At 36.1% G+C, this 27,284-nt stretch overlaps 1 long non-coding RNA gene across 1 annotated transcript in view; it reads right to left on the bottom strand.

The window, feature by feature from the left end:
* Positions 1-14,706: 14,706 nt before the first annotated feature.
* Positions 14,707-27,284, bottom strand: part of LOC120587702 (uncharacterized) — a 92,338-nt gene continuing 79,760 nt past the window's right edge. The window contains exon 4 of the long non-coding RNA XR_005649065.1: positions 14,707-15,412. This is a non-coding gene — a long non-coding RNA (uncharacterized LOC120587702). The remainder of the gene's footprint in view (positions 15,413-27,284) is intronic.

The following is a 27,284-nucleotide window of genomic DNA, read 5'->3' as shown; positions in this document are numbered from 1 at the left end:
ATTCAAAGGACATACACTAAAATTCAAGGGGTGGTTCGTTTTTGTTTTTGCCATGATTGACATACAATAAATCATGTTAATGTAAATATCGTTAGAAGATAGTAACTTTTCTAATTCACTGAAGTCAACCTTCGGTCATCTGTAGGAGACACAGGCTGGCAAAACCTAATCCATACTTACTAGTCTCCTTTAATTTAATGCAATAAATTAGATGAAACTAATCTTTCGATCTAGAGTCTAGAGCTTAAAAGGAAACTTTTTGATATGATAGGCTTATCTCCCCTGATATACGGGTAGAGAAAGTTGATCCATCTGTACAGGATATGACTCTAGACGTGATGATGTGGTATTTTAGGATCAGAAGAACTAGCCTTAAATCCTGTCTTGGTCTTGAGCAAGTCCCATAATCTTCCTAAGCCTTAGTTCCTCACTTAAAAAACAGACAAAATACTTGCTCTCTCTGTGCGAGTGTTGCTAAGGATTCAATATTCGACATGATCATGTGTGCATTTGTGTGTGTGTGTGTGTGTGTGTTTAAGCATTTAAAAATGCAGAGTTGTAAGTCCAAATAGAATGTTAGCCCTGGAAGGGATCTTAAAGCCATTTAAAACCATCTCCCAATCAGAAGAACACTATTAATTTAATTAAGGCATGCATACACAGATGGGGGTCTGAGTTTTGGCACCCATACAAAAGTTATCGGCAAACTGGATTCTGAAGGAACCTGACCTGTTATTAAGAACCCTATTCCATTCAACAATTAAAGCATTGTATAAAGATAAATCAAGGAGTCGTGTTTCTTCTCAAAGAAGCATACAATGTAAAAGGAATAATAAAATCTAGTGATTTAAATCCCTATAAAATTAATGCATTGTATATGAAGAATTAGCATAAAACATACTGACATTTATAGAATTGTTTCCAAAATACATTGAAGAAATTCCTTGTTACAGAAAACGGTGGTTTGGAATCATTTCCTCATGTGAGCCATAAAAAGTCTTATATTTAGGTACTTCTATTTAGTTGCTTTAAACCACAATTGAGTTCATGTATATTGGAGCTTAGTACTCAAATATTTTTAATCTCTCTTCCCACAGTAGAGCCAACTACCGAATTCTAAGGCATATAAGGACACTTCAGTGAAATGACTGGTTTGCCAACAATGAAAACTGCTAGAGCAGGTATAGATTATGAAGAATAGTTATCTTTTTAAACAAAATCTCTAAGGTTGAAATGTGTATATGAATTTTCTGTAAAAGTTACACCAATTCGCAAATGATTTAACCAGGTCAACAGGATTGCTCTCGAGTTTGTTTCGGTGTAACTGGCACTTTATTAGTTAGATCTGTTTGTTCTACTTAAAACAAATGATCCTAATTTTCAAGACAACCACCACATATAATTGTCTCTTACATCTGAGATAGCAGGACTATTTCTTTTTTTTAATTTCCACTTGTCCCGTAGGAATTACCATTTTTTTAAAATTGTGGTAAAACACATAAACGTTGCCATTTTAATGACTTCAACATACACCATGACGTGCAACCATCACCGGAACTGCTCTCCGATTCCAGAACGTTTGTATTACCCCCAAAAGGAAACCCTGTAAGTGGCCACTGCCCACTGCCCCCATCCCCAGCCTCCCGCAGCTACTAATCTGCTTTCTTTCTCTATGAATTTGCCTATCATGGTGAGGAACTATTATCTTTAATCTAATTGTACTGGATAGCCTTTGCTCTCCGGATCCATTCTTCTCTCTTTTCCATTCCACTCTGGACCTTGGGAAACTAATGTCTGTGTGCTGCACCAATGGGGCACGTGGACTCTCTGGCTTCTAGGGGGTTTTTGGCTCCCAGGAAGCCCTGTAAGGACATCAGAGAATAGGAGAGGCCTTTACTCCTCCCTTCCCGATGTGGGTCAACCTGACAGTAGCTGTGTTCCTCAATACACATAGGCACAATCAGTATAGTATAAATATAAATAAATATAGTGCATACAGGATTAAACAAATGAAAAACACATAATTTTGAAATATAAAAGCACAAGAAAAGTGTATTCTATGACTATTATCTCAGAAGGAAAAGGATGTTAAAAATATACTCGGAAAAATGTTTTTAAAAAAGAAATGCAACAAGTTATAGGTACATTTCGAACTGATCTGTGCCACATCATATGAACACCTACAATTGCTAGACACTTCATGAATGTTGGCTATTCAAGTCTCTTCCTTCAGTTCAAAGACCGTGCTCTTAGAAACTTTGTCTCTGAGACGAGCTCAAGGCTTATTTTGTGTTCGTAGTTATTGAAATCCCAGGCAGCATTTCACAGTGGATAATATGTAATCCTTTATCTTTTGACTGAATTTGAACTTGAATTAATTCAAACTGCTTGGTAGATTTTCTCTTTGAAATGAGAGAGACTAGCATTCCCACAAGTTTTAAAAGAGCACAGCAACTTTCATTTTGAGTATATTATTTGTTTAGAAATGTCCTTATGTTCTCTTTTTGTTTTTATTTTATTTTGATCTTTCGAATTTGGAAAAAAAAAAATAACGATGCCAAATACTTTACGTATTAGCCAATGAATAGAAAAATCTTGTAAGAGAATTTTGTGTAAGGCATAGCACCCTATAATCACCCCATAAAAATAAGAAATATTTACAAATGCCAGGTTTTCAGTGGTGCAATAAATATGGCAGTGGCTTAAATAAGTTATTCAGCACAACTTTTAGGGAAATATACATGTAAAGATTTTAACAAGCTTTGTTATTCAACTCTGAATATGAATATGAGCTTTACAAAATTCTTAAATGAAGAGAACCAACAACACTGCAGTGGCTTTCGACTGAGGTTGGTTGTAAATCATCCTGGTCTTGGTTGAGACTCAAGAATCGGAGCAAAGCTTTACTGCTTCTCAAAGACTTTTCAATTAGTTTATTTATAAGGCATGTTTCCTAAACTTCAATATCACAAATCCGTATAAGTGACAGCTGTTTATTCTCTCCAGACTGAGAGGGAAAAGGTAAAGTAAGAAGAGGAACTCAGTTCTCCCAACATAAAGAGAAATTTACCACAAGGTTTGTCCAGAAAAGAACAACAGTGGATTCTGATACCAACAGGTTTTCTAAATATAACCTTTACCCTATAAAAACTAACATATTGAAAAGATTAAATGAAAACCAAGTTAATGGTGATGTCATACTGAGGAACTATCTCAGTAGGTAAAACGAGGCTACGTCAATGACCCAGTGCAGAAATAAAATCAATTCTTAGGACATAAACTTGTTTTAACACCTTGAGAATTTAGGCTTAGTCTTTTATAATTTGTTTTATACCCTTAGAAGGTAAGGGTTTATAGCTCTGAGGTCATATCTTACCCAGAAGTCAGTTTCCTTACGGATATCTAACTTGCGAATTATTTAAAGGTTTGTTTGTTTTAAAATTTTAAGACATTTGAAATGTTCATGCCATTTTGCTTCTTTATTCATATCAAATACCCCAAAGATGTCAAAAGTATGAGGAAAATTAAAGACAAACTGTGTTCTTATTTCAAAGACTGATTCAAAATTATATTAAGGCAAATGTTCCCTGTTAGTAGTAAATTAAATAAATTATATACATATAACCCTTCATTAAACCACCAATAGAACTAGAAAAAGGAGAAAATAAAGTTTGAGATTGAGCAACTGTGTATTCTAGTCTCTAGATACGTGAAGAACAGATTTCATATTGAGCATAAACATGGAAGTAGCAGAGTCGGAACTGCTGGATCCTGTCTGTCTACGTATGTTTTGGTAAACTGCAACCAATCTACCAACAAAAACTGGTCCCATTTCCAACAGTGTATAAATACATACAGAAAAAGCACAGTGTATTTTTAAATGCTCAAGATAATAAAGCTAATTGATAGCATTCAGTGTTTCTCTGTCTATTAATTATCACCTTTATCTAAATCTATATTAAATGTCATTATAATTTATGTTTCTACAATAGGGTTCCTTGGAAGGTTCCATTGTAAAGTAATCCCATATTGACTTCATATCCCATCAAGACTTTTTTTTTCCTGAAGTATATTGGAGATAATGGAAGAGTATCTCTATTTGATAACAAAAGAGAAGAAAGGGATGGGAGAAGAAAGGAGGGAAGAGGGGAGGGACTCAAAGAAATAATCAAAGTTAGGGGGGCAGTTGGGGAATTTCTTGTTTGTGGCAGCAGAGTTTAAAATACCCTCATGTATTAATATTACTTTTTTTGCTTAAAAGAAACTAACAAACTCTACTATATTGGAACCCAATATTCATCATGCAATTTTTGTATTTGAACAAGTTTTGATTTCTAAAACAGAGCTCACATTGATAATAGTAAAAATCTTGTATTGGGATCCCTGAAGGATAAGAATAAAAACAAAGTCACGAATGTTATTTAACTTTTCTTACTGTAAAATTACATCTAAAGTTTTAATAAAGACGATAATAAAAATAAAATGTAAAGCCATCTGCCCTTCTAATTATATACATAGAAGTTGTTGTTAGTGTAGTTCCTTTCATTTCATTGGCTTAGTTTTAAGAACTCTGTTGTCTTATTTCTGCTATCCTTTTTTCCTAGAAAAAGTCTCATCCTATAACCCACTGCCCCCTCTTTAATGTTTTACCAATTACTTCAGGTCAGCTCAAGAAATGTTTCGTCCTCATCAAAAGTTTCCCCAAGAACTTTTCAAAATAGAGAAGAAATAGAATTTCATGTAAAGAACATTGTTTTAGATTTATCTTACTTTACAGTTGGTTAAACTCAAAGTCATTTCTCCCCATACCAAGTCAGAAAGATTATTTTGAAAATAGCTTTTGGGGTAAGCTTTAATTCAATAAACATTATGGGGCCCTTTCTTTATGTAAAAGTCTGTACTAGGTTCTCTGAGAGATGCCTAGATGAAGAATATAAATTTCCTGACCTGGAGGAGCTTACAGACTAAAAAAAGAGGCAGAAATGTAACGACCAATTCTACTTAAAAATACTGTAAAAATGGGAAGGAAAGATTGATCCTAGCTAAAATAATCAAAATCATTACAAAAGTGGGTCTTGAAAATTACCTTGGATCTGGTTCATACAGTTGGCATTGGCATATATGAAGGAGGTCTCGGGTCTTATGCTACTTCTTGTCAATGACTAAGGCCATATTTATCACTAATCCTTAGAAGTTCTGAGACTTTCCATCACTGTTCCTATTTGTTAAAAAAGTTAAAAAAACACTAGGCCAATTCAATGACTTAAGCATTCACATGAACTGTTTGGTCTCTGAAAATTGTGTTTAGTTGTTCAAAATAAAGAGATTGAGTGAGCACCTTGGAATATATTTACAGAAAGACTGGCTAGGATAAGTAATCATGATTAAACTGTACTTCTCAAATGTAGAGCTTAACCTTTATACTGCCTGAAGTGAATAAAAATGGATCAAATTTCAAAAATATACAAAACTCATTGGAATGTTGACCTAATTCCCCTTCTGATATTTGGCCCTGTCTAGCAAAGGTGAAGTTGACCAAAAAAAAAAAAAAAAAAAAAAAGTTGAAGTGCCCTTGGGGTATAATATTAGTAGTATTAGTTTTTAGAGGAGAACAAAAGTTCAGGGAAATAACACTTGTAACCTGTCTGTGATGGTGTTCTTTTTATCATTTATTTTCAGATGAAAAATTTTGAAACTTATGAGCTAGGATAATAAATGAAGGAAAATGATCGAAATGAAATGTTCTTGTTTCATTCAATTATCCTCAATAAAAGTCTTCCTACGTTAGAAGAGTGACCTTTCCTACTTTTAATATCAACTCAAAACAACTATTTGAAAATTCAATTTGCTGCTCAGTGGTCGGCTCACAGGTGTATAACTCTAACAATGGTAGCGGCTCAGCCATGATTGTAATATACTGGAGCCTTGATGCTTTAAATGTGGTGGTTGACCAGTAGCATCAGCACCACCTAGAAGCTTGTTAGAAATGTAGATCTTAGGTCCCATCCCTGACCCCTTGAATCAGAATCTGCTTTTTAACTAGTTCTCCAGGTGGTTAGTATGCATATTAAACAGTGAGAAACACTCACTATAGTTTTTACTAAAAGGCAGAATAATAAGGAAAAAAACTATATCTTGCAGAAATTTAGAGCTGGTGTTGAAGAGAAACAGTACCATGAATGATTAAGAATCCATAGATTTTTTTTTTTTTTGCATCTGTGTTGTTTTGCCTTCATATTTAAACATAGTTTGATCAACAATCACTTCCATAAGGAAAAGAAGCACCATGTCTCTTTCCTCTACAGAGTTTTTTATGGTTCTGAGTCACTGCTTTTAATAAGTCTGGGGCCTGCACTTTGTCTCTGAGACAGAAACAAAAAGAATAGCTTGCTGCTGACACAAACAAGAGAGTACAGCTTGATAACTCAACTGCCACCTGCCAATTGATCCTCCTTTTAAACTCGACCCTGAAGATTCCACTGATCCTAGCTATCTCCCACCTGGCCCCTTGTGGACATTCAAAGCACCCAGATGAAAGATGCTGATGGGGGCAACAGGACAGTGGTGAGTATCATGACCAGCAATTGTTGGCAGCTTCTCTCTGCTCACCATTAAGGATCTTTCTAATCCATCAATGGTTCCTTTTGAACTTTGGCTCACAGACAAATCCCATGCCAGAGGAGTTAGTATCTCCAGATCTCTCTACTCTACAACACTTTGAGCAATGGGGTTGACTTGTGAGCTCATTCACTATTATTTGAGAGAAATCAAAGCTATACACAGATGTAAGTAAGAGAAGAAGAAAGAACCTTACCCACAATCTGCGCTTCCCAAACTGTCACAAGCACCAGGGAAAGAAAATGAGATGCTGGGTCCACTTGAAGATACCCAGGGGAACTCAGCCAGTGAACCAGATGTTAGGATAATATTTATTAAAGGCAGGGTCTAAGCATATGAGTTTGGGTCTTTTATCTTCTATTTCACTCATCTTACCGGTGAGTATAGCCATGTGTCTTTGTGTGTGACTGGATAAGATGTTATTGAAAGACTCAGGTTACGACAATTCCATGATCATTCATGTGACCTGTAGCCCATGGGTACCCAAATAAAATGCCTCTCATGACGATATCTTTATCATTCAAGACAAGGATATGGGCAGATTGCATGCAATGAATGCACTTGTGTACAAGTAGTATGTAAATTAGTCTCTTTTTTGAAGGTGCTTTGCAAAGCATATGAAATTAGAGGCTGAGGTTTTAAGGTTGCTCCCTATGAGATCTTGAGGCTAATATTTTATTTCTCTGGGCTTTGTTCCATTGTTTTAAAAATTATAGAAACTAAGTGTTAATACAGGGAAAAGATGTTGGATTCACCACGTATAACTCTTTTCATGTTCAGTGAGAGCATTGGACTTTCCACAATAAATGGGCTGCTTTCTTCTGAAATATCTCAGAGTCCATCACATGTTAGTGTGGGAAGTGAATATCCAAGAGGAGACACAGCACGCTGGATCTCTCCAGATCCTTGACCTAGACTCCTCCTTACTGTGGTATATCTATCTTGAGAAAATGCTGGGGGATGCTATTGCAGATGACTTCCAACACTGATGTCAGGGCTGACATTTTGTGATTCTGTGGTCTTGGAGGTAGCCCATGTTCCTCTTTCACTCTTCATTGATAGGACTGTCCAAAAATGTTTTAGTAGTAGGGAAGTCATTTATATACCGCGACACTGCACTCCTGGTCTCCCTTGACACCCCAGCTGTGTATTTAGGTAAAAGCAATTAGCTCACGGTTACAAGACAATCTTGAATACCGAATAGGTTGAAATATAAATTGACCTAATGGAAGAAAGCTGTTTTTTTTTTTTTATTGTGATTTACTCTGAAATAAAATTCTTGTAAAATTTAAACCAGTTGTTTAAAATGAAATCATTTACTTGAAAGGGGAAAAATATACCTCTCCATCTATTATCAGGCAGTCAGTTTCAAAAATTTCTGAGACTTAGTTTCTATGGGCTCAGTTTTATATCTTTTTTCTCTAAATAAAAAATATGGTTGTGACAGTCTTTAAGCAGGACCATTTTATTGAGAAAATATTAAAATTAGAATATTATGTGCCTATCTCATTTGTACAAAAGCTTTGTAATTGAGTGTTAATACACAGGAAAAAAGTGCCAGTTCTCAATATAGTGCGTCCCATTGAAATGAATCATTATAGTAAAGTATTTTAAATTTTGAAGAATTCTGGGATCAAAAGAATTCCAGATAAAAAGATAGCAGACAGAGTTTCTAATTTCCTATGGCTTCTAAGAACTGAGCTAGGATTAAAAGGAAATAATAAATTCCCAGTTCGGTTTTAATAGAAAATGATACACATATACTTGGATTATCGTTTTCAGAGGGCTATCTGCAACTGCGAACTTTTGGGCTTATTTTTTTATTTTTTTTTCAAAACTATCTGTAAACTTTTCTCTCTTTAAAATGACTCATCGAGTTCACGTCTATTTGGGGGAAAATTGTTAAGTTATTAACTTCAAAATGAGCTATATTCCAGACTTCATAAGGGCGGTTCCTGGAATCAGTCTAATTTTGAGTACTCATTCCTGGCTGGAGCTTATTATTACTAGAAGAATATGTGCTGACAGGCAGAGACAAAAAGGTCATTGAGAAGGTCACTTTTAAACAGAAAATGTGATTTATATATTATAAAGCACTCTATTATTATTAGATAGAAATGGGAGTTCAGGGAAAAAATATGGGACTTGAAAAGTCTCTTATTTCCGAAAGTTCAGACAGATTTTAGGGAGAAATTGTGCCATGAATTTCTATTTTACCAAGAATGAGGCTGCATGTTGAGCGGTACAGACAAAATTAGAGACAGATCTATAAGCCAACGTAATTTTATTATGTTTTAGGTTAAACAAGCTAAAATATTTGATTTTGTTTGAGTAGAGAGAAATTGCATTTATACACATAAAAGTGAATGTTTTCTTAAATTAGTAATCACTGACTTTAAATGTAAAATTTGTTAAACTTGTTTTATGTAGCTAAGAGCCACTGCCTTTGTAGTGTTCACTGCTTTGTATGTTCTTGTTGTGTTTTATTTTTATGTTTTATTTGGGGAGGATGGGAAGTTTAGGAGGAAAGAAAGGGGAAGAGAGATAAATAGGGGGAGAGAGAGAGAAGGCAGGGGAGAGACAAGAGCTTTTGCTACAGTTTTAAGTCCATGTTAGAATATGATAGATTTTCAAGAGTCAAAACCAGCTTTAGATATATATACTAAACACTAAAAAACAAAAGGAGGCTAATAAATTAAGATGACATCACCAACCACAAAACAGGCCCTGTTTCTTTGCTAAAGTTAAAGACATCTGATTGGCACAGGCAAGAGGGGTTTTTTTTGCCTGGAGCAGTATCACAAGTTCTTCGGTTTATCCATCTGCAACCGGTTGACTATGTTTCACATTGGTGATGAATTATACTTCGTTTCCTCAGTCTAATCCTTTTCATTTATTTATATTTTATGGAGGAAACATAAAAGGCTTTTTAGAAAAATCCAACTGTTTTTGATAAACCTTGTCATGTGCAAATAATGGAGCCTTGTCAGGGCCAACCTTTTCTGGAAATTTATACCTTCTAATAATAATTAAAAGGAAAAAAAAGAAAATCAGAAACAAATAAGAAATATATTGAATTGGATTCAAAGCATGTTTGTGGCTTTGAATCAGTGGCAATAAAGCATTTTCTATCAAAAATGTTTAAACATGGTGGTGTAGCTAAAATCCATGTTCAGCTTGAATTTGAGATTTTACAAATAGTGAAACCATGACTTTAATTTTTCAGCCGAAGGAAGAAAGAAAACATTTAGTTCTCACTGAAACATTATATTTATAGTCTGGATTCGGGACAATGAGAAAGAGCTGGGCAGTAGGATGGACTGTAGCTTGATGAAAGACCTTAAAATAGGCCAAAAAGAATTCTCAACCAGAGGTTTTTAATTATTTCTAAAAAAGTAAAATTTATATGAACAGAACACACATTTTAGATATTCATAGAATATACATATTTAGGCTTTGATTTTTCAATATTTTTTTCCAGTATTTGAGAAAGTAGTATATCAATAAATGTTTTAAAATAATAATACTGATTATTAATGTTTATAAATTGAATATTCTGAAAAAAATTGGCTGATTTTTGTTTGTCTTTTACTTCCTTGTGTATTTCTACTAAATCAGAAACTTCAGCTAATTATGAAACTTCTATTTAACAGATTTCATTTGCTTTGAAATTCGAATAGAATGGATTGCCCATTCTTATCCTCCTTCCAATAGTGTAGAGCTTCTGTTTATGGCAGTAGTTCCCAACACTGGCTGTTTTGTAGAATTTTCTGGGTAGCTTCTAAAAATACTGAGGCCTCACCTCAGAACACTTGAAACAAATCCCTAGGGGTGTGATACTGGGCATCTGTGTTTCACAAAGTCCTTCAAGCGATTCTAATGCTCAGCAAGGTTGGGTCCTACTACCCTAAGGAATTACATTAGAATCCTATTAGAGTAAAATATCACTATGAGACATTCTGCTCATTTAAATGGCCAGAATTTTACCTACTTCCTAGCCTTAGAGTGGAAGCAGGACTGGAGTTGGAAATTCATAAAGTCTTGAGTTCAAATTCAGATTCTGCTGTTTACTTATAATATGATCCTAATCTTGATCTTGTCTTTAAAAGACAGTTAGAGGTCTGTGAGGAAGATCAGAAAAGGCAACTTAAGAATGCCAGAGGTGATAGAGATGTGCCCAGACTGCATGTCTACTATGAATGGACCTATCAGGAGGGCATCTGGATCACACAGCTGATGAAGGATGTCACCTGCTTTCTTTGCTGAAATGGCCTTTGGGAGCAAACACAGCAGTAAATGGAGGAATTGCCCTGTGGCCAAAGGAAAACACCGTCACTTAATTATTTAAAAAAAAAGTATCCCTGAGACATATTATAAGAAGAGACTTCAAGGTCACCTAGATCTTCCAGCCACTTAGAAGATGCTTCTGTGCAGAAATCACAAGGCCCGAGGGGGCAAATACACTTAAGTACCTTTCTCCTCACCCCAGATCTTTTTTCATCCTCAAGGAAACAGAAGAGAGAGATTTTAACAAAGATTTCTCTGTGAAATCCTTGTTAGAGGATTTACTGCTGTAAGGGGCTGGCCAAGAAATACCCTGTATTCACAGCTATCATAAGGATCCTCTGCGCTCCCCAGCTGGTGTGTTCGGCATTGGGTGACCCATGTCAAACGACTGGCAGAGGACTGCCATCTATAGATATCCCACAAACGTTGCTTCCCTTTCACTCCCCTCCACCTCATCTCCCCCTTCATTACCTCATTTTTACACACACCAGTGTTGGGGATCCTTATCTCTTGAAGTCTTCGTTGCAGTCTTTGCATAATATAGAACAGTACAACTTCTGTGTAGTTGATTGGTCAGTGCATTTTCATGGCTTGTATTAGTTTGCTAGGGCTGCCATACAAAGTACCACAGACTGAGTGGTTTAATAATAGAAATTTATTTTCTCATGGTTCTGGTAGCTCAGAGTCTGAGCTCAAGCACCAGTAAGTTTGGTTCCTTTTGAGAAAGAGCTGCTCCTGGCCTTTTTCCTTGGCTTGTAAAGCGCCGTCTTCTCCCTATGTCTCTTTCTCACACAGCCCGCCCTCTATGTGTGTCTGTGCCCAAATCTCCTTTTCTTCTTATGAGGACACCAGTCTTATTGGATTAGGGCCCATGTAATGACATCATTTTAACTTAGTTAGCTCTGGAAAGACCCTATCTCCAAATACAGCCACATTCTGAGGTAACGGGGCTTACGACTTCAACATAAGAATTTTGAGGGGGGGGGAAACAATTCAGTCCATAACATCATCGAAATTATGAATGAGTGATTAAATGTTTTATGAATACAGAAAAGATAAATAAATAAATGTATAAAACAATTAAGAGGTCAGCAAAACCAGATGCTTTTTTGAGTTTTTATATGCAAACAAAATCTAAACTTTAAAAAACTTGTAAATTAAAACTTTTGTTTCAGAGGAAACTTATTAACTTTTGGTTTTTAGAACTTCTAGAAGTATCACTGTGAAACAATCATATTCAGAAACCCTAGGTTTTACACATAGATTTTTTTTTTTAACGTGATGATTATTTTTTTTTCCCCTGGAATAGTAAAAAAAAGATTAAAGAAACCAAACCCAAATATTGTGGGTTCTTTTCCTCTTTGCCTAAATAGTTTCCAAATAGGTGCTTTAGAAGCTCTACACATATTTTAAGACAAAGATAATGCATTTGCCATTTTTAATGTCACACATCTCCTTCCTAATCTCTTTTGTTACAAGTGACTCGTATTTAAAGTCCCCCACACCCCAACTTGACTCCCAGTGTGAACACTGTGGGTGCCTCTCTTGGGGGCTAGACTGTGGATAGAATTCATCCAGAAGTGACTAAACTGGGAACAGGTTAAACGATCTTAAGTCTATATTCATTTGAGGAGCATCGTGCAAGCCAAAAAACAGGGATTACTATCCAGATCAAGAACAAAAATACTAGCCAACCCCATACATTTCCAAAGTGCCTGGAAAAAGTCAGTGGATTATTCCAGGGCATGGCAAAGACATGGAATCTAGGCATCAATGCTTCCACCAGCTGCACATGGTGAGGCCAAATACATGAAAATAATCACACCACAAAAAGCACTTTCTCTCTAGAATCAGAACTACATTTGAAGACTTCGGCTTCATAGATTGTGCCCTGGTTGGATAGTTAAATTTTATATCTGAATCATCGTAACTAATACGCACATTGTAAGTAAGCAATGTTTTGAAGTTTTGTGAAGAAGGTAAAAATTAGCAAAATTACGAAACTTCTAAAAAGTGTCCCTAACTATATTTGGAATATTCAAGACAAACTGTAAAATTTTAGCAATGTGTATATATATATATATATATATATATATATATATCAGTTTTATGTTATAGACAAATTTAGCATGACCTAAATGGTTTTATGTGCCAGGAAAAATAAGCATAATAATCTATTTTCCATCTAGTTTATTATCTTGCTTTCTAGGTTTTTTTTTTGGTCTTATTTCCTCGTTTTTCTCCATATAATTATTATTGGACTGTGAAACCTGTAGCAAGGACATGTAAATTGGAGCTTTTAGAGGCAAGGTAAAACTATATTTTAGCACCATCAAAACTGAATTTTACTAGAGTTCTATCAAAATGATTTTTAAAAATGTTAGCCATAATGATCTCAAAGTAATTTTAAATACTAATTGTAGTTTTAATTTTAGCCATATACATAGTTCTGGATATGGTTAAGCAGTAGCTGATCAGTAGCATTTCAAAAGTTATTACAAGTTAAGAATATGATTTTAAATAATGATAATAGTATGTCCAAATTGGATATCAATTATTCTGAAGTCTATGAGCTTAAGATGAATTTAGCAAGGCTTGGTGGAGAATGGAAAGGGAGGAAAAATGAAATTAACCACTGCCCCTAAAATTTATTTAAAAAGAAAATAAATTGTAATTGTATTAAACCTTAAATCTTCTCAAATTTTAGAACTTAAGTTATTACATCTATGACAAACCATTTCACCAGAAAATACCCCATACCTTCCTCCATAACTCAAAAATATATCCCATTTTCCATTCTTCTACCTTTAATCACACAATTGCACTCACACTGGCACGTAGATACTCCTACATACACTACTTTCTCCACACACTGTTTAGTCTCTAATTGGTTTTGAAATCAAAACATTTTCAAGCTCAGTCACATTTGCTAAATTTTAACTCACATCAGGGTCAAGTGGAAACCATATCTTAGTAACTTCAAATGAAAAAGGACACCCTAATAAGGATGCAGACACGTGTTCTATACAAGAAGGGTTCGATAAGTGAACGATTTTATTATTCATTTGGAGGGAAATTCAAGAGACATTTTGAGATTTGGAGACATGTATTCTCCTTTCAGAGACCTTAGCTCTTTAAAGAAAAAAGGCAACCTTTAAACTTGGGCTTGAGTAGCAAGGAAGCACCTCCAGATGAGAAAATTTCCAACCAGGTGAAATTTTCACCTGGCAATTTGGATATTGGGGTTCTGAACAGCTAAATAATCAAATAGATCTGCAAACCTCTCAGTGAACCCTAGCCAACTCTTAGATGAGTTTTCAGCAAACCTGGGCTGAGTTTGGAAAAATTCAAAGCAATTTTACGGTTGCAGATGGAAGCCAGGCCCATCTTAGCAGTTTAAGTGAACCTGAAACTCAAGGGCCATCTCAAGGGGTCTGAACCCAAGCAAACCAAAACAAAGTAATGATTCCCAGAGAATATGGGAAGTCCTCGAAGCATCGTCTTGGCAGAAGCTGAGCAAAAATTTGTTTTATATTATTCAAAAGTGGTAAGTGAAAAAATTAAAGTTTCCTAATGGATTGTCTAGAAGGACTATATTATTCAAAGGCAAATGAAGGAACTTTCAGGCAGTTCTTTCTTTTCACCAACAAATTTCTCAGAAAATAATTAAGAATTTTTAACTACTATTAACAATTATATCAAGAGATTAACAATTAGGCCAAAATGGCTCTTTCTAAACTCAAATTATTGCAGAGATAAAGCTATAAGACTTGAGGACAATAATTGTCTGTTACTTTTGTCCCAGGAATGAAGAATATCAGGACTGAACCTTTCTGCTTGTAGCCCTTGACATCTGGATTTGAACCTCATTTCAAGTGTTCTGGTTGACCACCAGGCTCTACATGATATCACGTCAATGCCTTGCATGCTTGGTGTAGCTGAACATCCTTCTTATTTTGAGAGCACCTGGAATCCAGGCAACTAGAAAAAAGGATTCTTTCACTTCGAAAGTTGCTCTTGGCTTCATCCTAAGGGCTTTCATAAATTATTATGTCAATAGTTCACAAGAGAGGGCATTGTGTATGTGGGTGTGTGTGTGTACACCTGTCTTTTAGTCATGTCCTCTGTGGCATCAAACTTTTTTATTTTGAAAGAAAATTTATATAATTGGATCAGCTTCTAATTCCACAAGAAAATTCATTAATTTTTCATATCGGTGACTCCCAGTTTCAAAAATTATTAAAAAGCAAAGAATACCAAATTATTTATAGGAGAAAGAGGAAAAGAGTTATAATATACTAGAAACTATATATTCTCATTTGATATCTATTTCCTAGAACTTTATGTGAGAACTGAACGAGAAAAAAATATCCAGTTTCTATCATATAGTAGAGACTCGAGAATTGTTATCTTCCCTCATAATATCCATTATCATCATCATCATCGTTGCCATCATTTCTCTTCCTCAGGGTTCATTGCCATGAAGACGGATGCCTTCAACTGCCTTCTGCAAAAAAAGGAGATTAAGAGTATGTTTTCTATGCCCCTATCTCCCATTTTTCATTCTTGAGCCCATTTCTAGAAGTAGTTTCCTACCCACCCAGTGGGTATTCATAAGTATCCTCATGCTCTTTTAAACAACTTTTTTATTAAAATTCTCCCAGATAGTCTCTAATTCACATATGTTAATCTTTTCTTTAAAGAAAATGGCTACTTACCTACAAATATTATGTGAAACATGATGTAAACGAGTCTTTTGATATATTTATAATGTAATTTATATCTTTTGCCAAGGATACCAATATCAAGTATATTTTGGAAAATTAAAAAAACAAAACAAAACAAAAAACAAATTGAAAGCTCAGGTTCTAATTAAACCAATGAAATTAGAATCTCTGAGGTCAGGACCTTGGATGACTTTTTGAAGCTTCTCCCCTACCCCACTAACTCCCGCCTCATGATTCTAAAATGTAGACAAGGTTAAAATCACTGCCTCACATAAATTAACATGCCTCTATCTACATTACAAACATCCAGAGATTCACAGTAATTGAGGATGCACACATTCATTAAAAGATTGTTTTGCCACAGTATATTTTCTTGCAATAAGCTTTCCAGTAGATGGAGAAGGCTGATGTTTAACAGGTATCACACATTTTTAGGCCAAGTTTCTACGGGCAGCATTAGTTGAAAATTTGGTTTACTGTGAGATCTATCAAGTCCCCACCTAAGCAATGAATCAACTTTGACTTGCAAGTGGTCCAGAGATCATGGTTTGTGAGTCATTAACCTTTGAGTTTTAGTTTTATTATTATGCAAAGTAAATGAAAAACAAATTATCCTCCCGTTATCCAAATTGCTTAAAGGTATATTTATAAGAAATTTTATTCAGTAAGATTTTATTTAGTGCTTAAAATGCTCAAACTGTTAGAAATGCAGAGAAGAATAGACATTATTCCTTTTCATATGTTCTCAGTAGAGAGGAAACCTTCTTGTTCAAACCACAGTCTCTGATTTAGAAATCGGAAAAATAAGTTCCCTAGAATAGAAATCTATGTAACAAAGATTCTTAGGAGGCTTTCTCTCCCTGATCAACTTCCAAAATTCAGAGATATGTGGTCATATCTGTGGCATTCAAAGGATAGCAGGAAATATAAGTCGTCCTTTTTGATACAGAATTTAACTTAGATTGGGTTCCCTAAAAACAAAGACTGAGACAAAACTTCCACACAATCTTAAGGCAGGAGGAGTCAGTAAAAAAGGTGAATGAGGCAGAGAAAGTTGAAAAGCAAATAGAAGGTGGCATGTTATTGAGACAGTCACAATTTTAAGAGTATATAGCCAGTTTCTAGACAGACCACATGGAATCATTGCCACTTGGAACTGTTCTTCATGCTGGAAGGCAGGGAGAGGAATTTAGGTATCTCCTTCTCATCTCCTATCACTGGTCAATGTTCATTTCACTGTCTCTAATCTCTTAAATTTCCAGGTTATATTTCTTGGGACCCTCCTGATGGTCACTAGAGAAGCAAAATACCACATCCTGCTCAGCGGTACTTCCCGTAGGTCTAGAAACAGTAAAAAGATCCAGACCTTTCAAAGGACAAAATAGATGCTATAGCTGCTGAGCCTTTTGCTTCATCAGCTGTGATAGGATCCGTGCCAATATCTGCACATCATGATTGAAGTGGCTGAGACAACAGTGGTATCGAGAGATAAAGAGGTATTTACAGTGGCCAGGTGTTTCTTTGAGCAAATAATTGAGGGCTCAGGATGAAGCCAAGGAAATCTGGGGAGACACAACATTGATTCTGATACAGATTTCGATCTTACCAGATGGGGATAAGGGTGACCTTCACCATCACTGTCAGTAAGCCTGATATGATACATCTCTGCCATGAGTTCTACCATAAAACTCCTCCAACAGGGTAAAATCCGCCAGGGATAAGCTACAGCACTGTTGATTTATGGACCAAAACCCATTTCCCTCTTGGAACTGGACCTTGCTTCCCTGAGGTCACTGAGGTTAGAAACAACAAAAAGGGCAGCAGTGAATCACCATTCAAACCCTAGTTCTCCTTCTATTTCTCTAATCACTTCTCAGGCTCTTTTACTGACTTCGTCCCCTTTCCTTAACTCCTTAAGTACCAGTACTTTCTAGTGTAGAATTTCCTAAACCATGTCCTAAAGAATGCTCTTCTATGTATACATGTTCCTTAATCCCACTTCCAAAATCATCCTAGGTCAAGTCAGTTCACAAAATGCTATTTGCCTTCTTGATTTTTTGCCTAAAGTTTACTTTATTAAGCACTTGATAGGTGCCAAGCATTGCTCTAAGCCCTTGCACTCATTATCTCATATGTTTAATTCTCCTGGCAACTCTATGAGGCAGGTATGATTATTACCTGCTTTTATCAACAAGACAACTGAAGCACAAAGAGGATCAATATCCTTGTAAGTGGCCAAATTACTATCTGAACCTCAGCATTCTTGCTCCACAGTGTGTGTTCTTAAACATTAATTATATTACAGCTTCTGTAATATAATTATCTTATTAGGGCTCCCTATTATCCTAGGGAGCTTGTGCAGCAAAGAAAGTTGTCTGACGTTGTTCAAGCCTACATATTCTAAACATATTTGGCCAATTTCTTTTGCTGTGTTTACTATTGAGATAAACCCGTTGACCTCCTGAAGGGTAGAGGTCCTTAAAACAGAGGGTGGGGACTACTGTCTTAATGCACAGTTCTTGATTCTCTGTTCTTTCATGTCCTCATTCTTGATGACCCTGTATATGCTCTCTGGAGGCTTTAGACTAAGATTTGAAAACAGAAGAAGACTTGTGGCAATACTCTTAAGGTTTCTGAGTTTTCAAGAAGCTGCAGAGAGGACCTGGCAGGGCCATGTGATACCAAAATAAACTTCAGAAAGCTTGCTCAGATTTAGAGCGGTCAGCAGCCTGCTTGTTTTGCTGGCTATCCCACTCCAGAGTCTGTCTAACATCCATCTACCTTGACACCTTCTTTGCACATCTTATTTGCTTAGTACAGATGAGCGTAAAGTCAAGTAGCTGAAGCATGACCAAAAGTGTGGCCAAAACTGCTTCAAGTCCCCATTCTGTAGATACACTGAATCTGCTGGATGGAGGTATAGTGTGCCTAGTCAGCAAGCCAAGAATCTAGGGAATTTGCAGAGAGAACCATTTCTTATAGTGGCAATTCCATACACATTCATAAGCCAGTTTAACCTGATTCCAATCTGAATGCTACCAGTGGATGAAATTTACTTCTGGAGACTGTATCTGAAATGATTCTTAAGCATGCTCTCTCTCCACCTTTAGCACAATCACTATCATAGTAAAAACTCTCATCATGACTTAAATATATGATTACAATAACTTCTTAATTGGTCTCCAGCTTCTAGTGTCCTCCTGATCTATTTATCCTCAACAGATCTGCTAATGGTTCTCATACTTTATGGTGTGTAAAAATCATTTGAAGAATGTGTTGAAAATGCAGGTTCTCAGCCCCAGCTTCATTTCTGTTTATTGGGTCTAGGAGAGACCTAGTAATCTAAGAAATTCTTATTTATTTGATTAGACACCACCATGTAATTTTTGTACAGGTTGCTCTCATTTTAAGAAATTGCTTCAAGCTGTTATCTAAAATGCAGTGGTAACACAGCATGATTTTTCTCCACATATATGTGTCTCTCTGCAACAAGAAATAGATATGGATTTTGAATGAGGATGAGGAAAAACTTTTAAACTCAGAAGACAGAATATGGAGGTCAAAGGTATTTGTGGGTCTAGTACAGATGCCAGAATTTGTTCTGAAACAATTTTCCTGGGGGACCTAGGAAAAAGATGGTGTAAACAAACAACAATAATTGAATTTTGAAAGCTCAAGCTAATAACGATATAAAGCTCTGTGCCAAGCCTAAAGTTAGAGAGGCAGCCATAACTGGGCAGAAATTTCTACTTTCTCCATCTTCTTTACTTTAAAAAATACTATATATCAAACAGTGTGATTCTTACAGCAGTGAGCAAGGAAAACATCAGATTTTGAGAAAACACTTCTTTAAAAGAGAAAGTCACTTTCAACAACATCAATGACAGAAGCAGAGGCAGCAGAAAACAGATGATCTCATTCTTTCTCTTGGCCTGTAGTTCTCTGTTTAGAAGCACAATATTTCTCTTTGGACTGAGTTATACTCCACAGTTCTTGGACTTGTGTGGGAAGTAAGATGGAGGCCTAGAACAAAGGACTTGAATCTCTGCTAATCTGAACAGTGAAGGCTTCAGTAATTAACTTCAATATTAAAAAGAGGTACAACATTATTCATTCTCCAAGTAATAGACAAGCCATGCCTCCCGATCATGCCATTTTCCTATTTAAAAATGACCAGTATGTCTCTCCTGCTGCTCTACATGGTTCTAAGGCCCCAATATGACAAGAAAGTGAGATCCTTCTTTGTTTACTTATGATGCCACTGAGCATTTCATCTAGCAGCCCATGGGAGACCTCTGGCTATATTCACAATGATGGCGACAGAAGTTTAAATAAATGAATTAGGATCCCACTGGTTTGCAGTATAGTAAATCTGAGCACATAAATAGAAAGTTTCTTGGCAAGTTCCTTTTTTCATGGATGTGATATATGTTTGATATATTTTTCTTTTCTTTTTTTAAGTTTTATAGTGGGAACAAAGTTAAGGAAAGAAACTACAGGCAAACATGCAAAGATTCTTTCACTAGAATGTCGGTTAAGTTCCTGTCACTTTTCATCCAACCCATTAGAAGCTGGAAAACAGATTCCTAAAAGTTTCAAAATACTGTCTTCTCTGCTAAAAAATCGGAAGTTTGGTTTGTCATGAGTCTTGATGGCTGAGTCTCACTTGCTGATTTTGTGAGTCGCCCGACCAGAGGAGTGTCTTTCTCCAGGTCACACAGCTAACTGATGGTATCTGTCGACCCAGAACTCAGGTCTCCTACCTCCCTACCCAGTGATTTTTATCCTGTGTTTCATGCTTTCTCCTCAACCTCCTCAGTGGAATTCCTTCCAGGTGTCTGAGGAGATATAGGGCAAGGTTGGAGAGCAAGTGCTGGCTGGAAAGTAGGCATGCACAACACAAAGAAGACGTGTACCAATGGAATCCTCATGGATCATATTGTATCAAGGAGAACTTGCTTCGGTCTCACAAAGTGGGTCTACAGTTTATATATATATATATTTCCCTCTTTTAGAAAAATTGAAAACAGTGTTGAAGTCAGGACCAGGAGCCTCGGGAGCTTGTATTGAATACCACATCAGAGTTCACAGGTCTCTGGACTTTACAGAGAACAGCTGAAGAAGGTAGGTAGATCTGGAAGCCAAATGAATTTACTAATTTAAAAAAGCAAGTTCATAAATTGTCAATCTGAAGCCAGGCTGAGCAGGAGCCTCCAGATACAGAAGCAATGAGAAAGTTCAAGTGTTTATTGTCCATGGAGCTTAAAACCTTTAGGGACGAAAGGCCAGTGGCAGCATCTCTTTATCTGGCTCCCTCAGCCTTAGGCATGTGTAGGAATGTACCTCCTTCACACGGTCAACACAATCATTCAAAAATTCTCTCTGCTTCAGCTCAGAGGAACTCAAATTCCCATTCTCTCCCACACCCCACACTAACCTTGTGGGCTTCTCTCTTCATAATTATCTTAGCCCATTCACCAAATGCCATAGTAGGAATTAAAGGGTTTCCATTATTATTCATGACTTTATAAGATTACTGAAAAAGAACAGTTGACTCAGCATCTTGGCTTTATCAAACGAGTTCTCACGAAACCAGATAATTTTTCTCTTCTTTATGATCTACTTTTCTGCCATAAAAGTAAATCAAAGGAGTTTTAAATGTCCTTTTTAAAAAGAAGTTTATAGCCCCATTCAATGACATAGTTCTCCTCTCTATCTTCCCAAGAAACATCATGGATTAAAATCATATATATAATTGAGATCATGTCAATTTAAGATCATGGTTTCCATAAAACAGATATGAATCTAATTTTTGTGAACCTCACCCTTTAATTTTTTTCCCTGATATGTTGTATCTCTAGAGGCTTTCCTCCATTGTCAACTAATATGATTGTTGCTTTATCTATTTTTAATGCGGTAAGTGTATGATTTCTGATTGGATGTCAATTTCCAGCTATAATGAGGATAGTCCTGTGTCCCAACTTTTCCTCTTTGGTGTGCCTACTTATATCTCCAGCCATGTGACCTTGAGGATGACTAATCCATTTTCACCTTGCATCATATGAGTGCTGAGATATTTTAGACTGATTGACAGGAGGGCTTTTTGTAAGACTACTCCCCACCATAGAGCAGTCTTGGGAATGTTTACTATGGATTGTAAGGAGGAGCATGGTCACACAGGTCTCATTATGAGAAAAGTGCTTCAAAATCCTGGCCTTATTGTTCAGTGGTCAGAACCATCATATTTTCAAGAAAGACCTACGCGTTCCTCTGTGTAGCTACGGTTCAATATTAATTCATTGCTTGTTGATTTCCATTTCTTGTTTATGTTCATTTTCTTCACTGCTTTATTGTACTCAATTTCACCCTTTATTTCCCACATTGTTATTGTTAATGGAGTAATTGATGAAGTATGCTCTAATAAAGTTTTGTCCATTTTTTATAGCTGTCTTCCCTAGGCACAGTAGAAACCTTAAACAGCCCTGAAATTAAATGTAATGTATTTGCATCTGTATAGTTTTTATTTTAGCATCTGGAAATCATTTAACCAGTTATTTATTTGAAAACTGGTCTTAGAGCAGTAAAAACCACGGACTGAATCTGTGTCTATACTGAGCTACTGAATAAGCCCAAGTTAGAAACTATGATTGAATCCAGCCAGAAGGCTGACCCAGTGGAGAAGGGTTGTTCCAACACACATTGGAACCCTCACTGATTCATGAAAGACAAGAAGCCACAGTCACCTTAATTTCAGTTCTAGCTCCAACCAGCATTAGCATGTAGACAGCAACCAGTAAATTCCTTTTTGGTTTTCATGATTACATTTGAATCCTAGTCACCATGGGGATCTTGGGAAGGAATATTTTATCCTACTAGGTAGATGCAAAAATATAAACTATCACAGTCATATATAATATGTTTTTTTATAAAATTAATATCAAGAGATTGAGGAGGGTAGTTAGATGATATGAGACGGTAATTAAAAAATTGGAGAAAATGAAGAAATACACAGGGCCAGAGTTTTTAAAAGATGAGAATTACATATAAAATGTATGAGTGAATCTTTGAAAAAGTAGGTGCTCACATTTCAAAATAAAGTGATAAGATCAAATGTCTCTTAGCGTTCTGCCTGGTGCACGACAGGGTTCAATAAATAGTGTTCATTTGCTTCTGCCTCACCTCTTCTCCCTTTCTCTTTACTCCTTCTTTCTTGCTTTTATCTTTCTTTTCCTTTCTACTTTCATTTTTTGAATAGGATTGTTTTTATGGCGAATTGGCATAATTAATGAAAAAAATTGTTCCATGTACAAAAGCGTGGCTTGTACTTTATTTTTCAGACATGGCTTGGCTGCATGTGCTAAAGTACAGCTTGCAGACTAGAGTGATCCTTATGATCCCGTTACACTCAAGCAGACCCTTTATAGAAGAGTACAATGTCAGGTTCCACAAGTAAAAAGGAATCTGGAGAACTGTGAAAGCTTTGACGGGCTTATGGAACCCCTGAAGGGATGAAACGAAAGAACTGGATGAGACATTGATCCAGACCCTGTCTTCTTATAGCTGAAGAAACTGAAGTGGAGAAAAGAGGAAATCTTTACTCCAACTACTACATTATCCCTCCTGATTCTGTGCCTTTAAAGCCCACACAACTTAAGAGCCACACTTTTAGGTAAGTGAATATTATATGTAACAGCGCTTAATGCTATATCTTGCCATAGTAAATACTCAATAAAATGTTAGCTCCCTGTGGTGGACAAACTCTAAAATACCCCTAATCATCTCTTTTTCCTGGTGTTCATGACCTGTGAAATCCCCTCCCTCCTTCAGTATGGGCTGGACTCCTGATTACTTCTAGCAAAAAAGAATTCAGTTAAAGTGATAAGATTCACTTTCATTAATAGGTTTTATGAGATTTTGACTTGCGTCTTGCTAGCAGACACTCTTCCTTGCTGCCTTTGAGGAAGCAAAATGTCATGTTCTAAACTGCTTTATGGAGAGGCACATATGACAAAGAGATGAGGGTGGCCCCTAGTCAACAGCCAGTAAGGACCACCTTTTGGGAACCGAAACCTGCCAACATGATTGAGCTTGATTAGCAAGTTCTTACACTTGAGCTTTGAGATGAGATCTCAACCCTGAAAATACCTTGATCAGAATCTTGTGGGTTACTCTAAGCCAAAGGACACATTTGCCTCTATTCTTGACCCACTGAAACTGTGAAATAATAAACGCGTATTGTTTTAAGCTGATTGTTTTAAGTGGATATATTTTGTGGTGAGTTGTAACACAGCAATAGATAACCAATAGACTCACCATTTCCTCATCCCTCCCCAGTTTATGAGGCCAGTTTTGCTTTTGGAGCCCAGTGAAAAAAATTTCTCAATCCTTTGTCACTAAGTCTTTGCCCTCTGCCACCATTCTGTCTCTGGATGTCACACTTTCTGTATTTCACAGTCCACATTTCTTGTTGTCTTGACTCTGTCTTCTCCCTTGAATCCCAGCCACCAAGCTGAGGCCCTGGGCTCCTTTCTCCTGCTGAAGAAGATGAGATTTTTGCTGACTACTTGCTGTATTCGTTTGCTAGAATATATCTCCAACGTCTCTTAAATAAAAACTTCAGATTTTGGATTCTGTATAGAATAATGCTACTTACATCTTCCCTGTCCACCTTAGATTGTTCTATCATTTCCAAACCCTGTCCATATAATTATCAATTGGTGGCTATGTTTCTAAACCTATATTCCCAGAATCTAACTAGATTTTTTTCAGATACATCTAAACTTCTGATCTGATCCACAGTGTTGTATCACTGAATGAAAGTATTATCAACAGCGTCTGTGAAACCACTGAATCAAAGGCTTGGAGGCAAAGCTAAGATCCGACTTCATATTTTCTTATCCCCTATTAAGTAATCTTTCTACAATCTTTTGCTGTTTCCCTCAAAAGATAAAAAGACCACAGACTATCTGGTCCAGGCGAAATGAAGATAATCAATGATAATTTTCAAGTATATTCACAAAGCTTGCTGCTTTTTCATTTCCACTAGGGATGAAAGGCGAAGAAAGGTGCTTAAGTTGTATGCCACACACTGAAAATTATTTATTATAGCGGTGTATTCTTGAGAATGCTATGAAAATTCTTTCTAGGGTAAATTCCTTTCTACTTAGGATATATTCAATATTTCATATAAAAGCAGAAAATGGTCCAGTGACCTCAAGCATCTAGCACGATGCCTCTTACCTAGTAGTACTTTAATAAACAATTTAAAGCAAAAGGTAAATCTATCCTTAAATTCTAAGATAAATGAGCCATTAACAGAAATGGAAACTACACAAATAAAATCTAAGAGACAGTACAATTTGTGTTTAGGTGCATGATAAAATTTATTATCTGTAAAGTTGAAAAATAATATTTGAAATCCCACCTTAGACTGTTTACTTAAATGGTTTGTGTTGATATATCTACCTAACACAAAATATAGGGCTACTTCTCGAATAAGTCAAACATTTCAAAACACAATGTTAAAGAGTGAAAAGATCAGGGTAGAATTATGTCTGTTTCTTACTAGAAAGTGATCAGTTTTGACAAACTTTTCTCTGACAAGATTACAATCATTTTATAATAATCACACATATGTGTAAGTTTGATTTCACCAACCATAATATGGTCACTTTAGATGATCGGTCTTAAGGTTCATCTCTCAAGTGATTATTGATATTAATAACTAAAAGATCTTGTGCAGTTAACAAGTGTTAGGCATTATGTTTGCCATAAATTTAATCCTATGGCAACACAATTTCATAGGAATCATGATTATATCCATGTAACGGATGAAAGAAACAAAAATCGGACGTTAAGAAACTTGCCCAAGGTCACGTTAGTTAATAAGGGATGGAGCAGGGCTACAATCTAAACAGTCTGATTCTAAAGTATAAGCTCCTCACCGTTGCAACATGTAATCCCATAGCTACTCTAAATGTAGTTCACAGCAAAGTAATTCAGTCAATTGATTACAAAGTCACTGTTAAATATTTGCTGATCACTTGTTATGATTAAGCCTTTTGAAGGTACAATAATGAACAAGATATGAATCCTGTTCTCAGGGGGCTTACAGGTTATCATAATAACTTGCTTACAGCTTTATTAGTGAAATTACAAGAGCAATAAAAACTCCATGATTCTTTGAGTTGAGATTCCATTTCAAAATTAATCATTACATAGTTCATTTAGTGGATACTTTCAGTGCCCTGCATGTAACTTCCTGTCACATAACAGTCCAGCACATACCATAAATGTCCTATTGCAAGTACCCATGATTCATCACCTTGAGCACCATTTCTTATGGCGCTCACAGATGGGGAAGGTAGGTAGGAAATTCCAGGGAATTTATGCCCCCAAGAGAAACACTCAGCCAATGACTGATGGAATTGGAGGACAAATAATCCAGCTTCTCACCCTTCAGCTGGACTACCTCTGAGGTGTAATCTAGAGTGTCTCTTAGAGTTCCCCAGCAAGACCAGACCTCAGTTGCCCAAGGTGATAAACTGCTACATAATATCAAGTTTATTGACTTGTGCTTTTTTCCATCTCACTTCCCCGTCCTTTCCCAGCACCTCCATAATAAACTGCTTGGGTTCAAATCTTTGATTCAGAATCTACTTCTGGAGGATCCCAACATAGGACAATTTATGAAGTAATATAGTTTCAATAACATGGAAATTCAGTGTCGTGTTTTACTTCTTAATGTTTCCGTTGTTGAAAAACAGTGTTTTTCTATAAGATTGGCAGGTTGGAAACTTCAGGTTTCCATAAAGTTTATTGAATTATTTTATGACAAAGAAAGTGAAATGCAATGGGGAATTCTTTTAGAAGAGAAGATTGAGATATCTTTGGTGTGTTTCTCAAGGTTAATAAACCTATTCTGAGGCAGCTGCCGGTGGCTGTCGGAATGGAAGTCTCTCTCTTAATATAGTGACTCCAACCTACAGAGAAGAAATTTTTCCTCAAATTCATTCAAAATGGATACTGTCTAAGAGGGGTCAAGTAAGAAGAAAATAGGATCAGGAAAGTAGGTCAAAGAATTTAGTGAAAAGGTCCCAAACATGGAAGTCAAGAAAATTGAATTCTAACCTCCTTTTGTCCCTAAAAAGCTATATTACTCTATAAAAAACAATTTATTTCTCATAGTCTTATTTTCCTTCAAAATGAACTTGATTAGAATGATTCTTTTAAAAAAATTATTAGTATTATTTTTTAAATAAAATTATGTACTACCAGATTAGTGGTGACCTGGAGAATAGGGGAAGGGAAGTACAGATTGCAAAGAATGACAAATATTTTTATTAGTTTCTTGTTGTTGCTGCAACAAATTATCACAAACTTATGCCTTAAAAAAGCACAAATTTGTTATTTTATAGCCTGAAGGTCAGAAGTGTGAAATAGGTATCATTGGCTAAAATCAGGGCTTCATTCATTCTAGACTGTAGAGAAGAATCTGTTTCCTTGACTTTTTCAGCTTCTAGAAGCCATCTCCATCCCTTGGCTTATAGCCTCTTCTTTCATCTTCAAAACCAGCAGCACTGCATCTTCAACTCCTGTAACTCTAACCCTTATGCCTTCCCTTTCACTTATAAAGACACTTGTGATTACACT

This window comes from Pteropus medius, unplaced genomic scaffold (genome assembly GCF_902729225.1).
Source record: "Pteropus medius unplaced genomic scaffold, Ma_sr-lr_union100, whole genome shotgun sequence".
In the NCBI taxonomy this organism is placed as follows: domain Eukaryota; kingdom Metazoa; phylum Chordata; class Mammalia; order Chiroptera; family Pteropodidae; genus Pteropus; species Pteropus medius.
The sequence above is the reverse complement of the archived record's forward strand: the minus strand, read 5'-3'. Positions and strand labels throughout refer to the sequence as shown.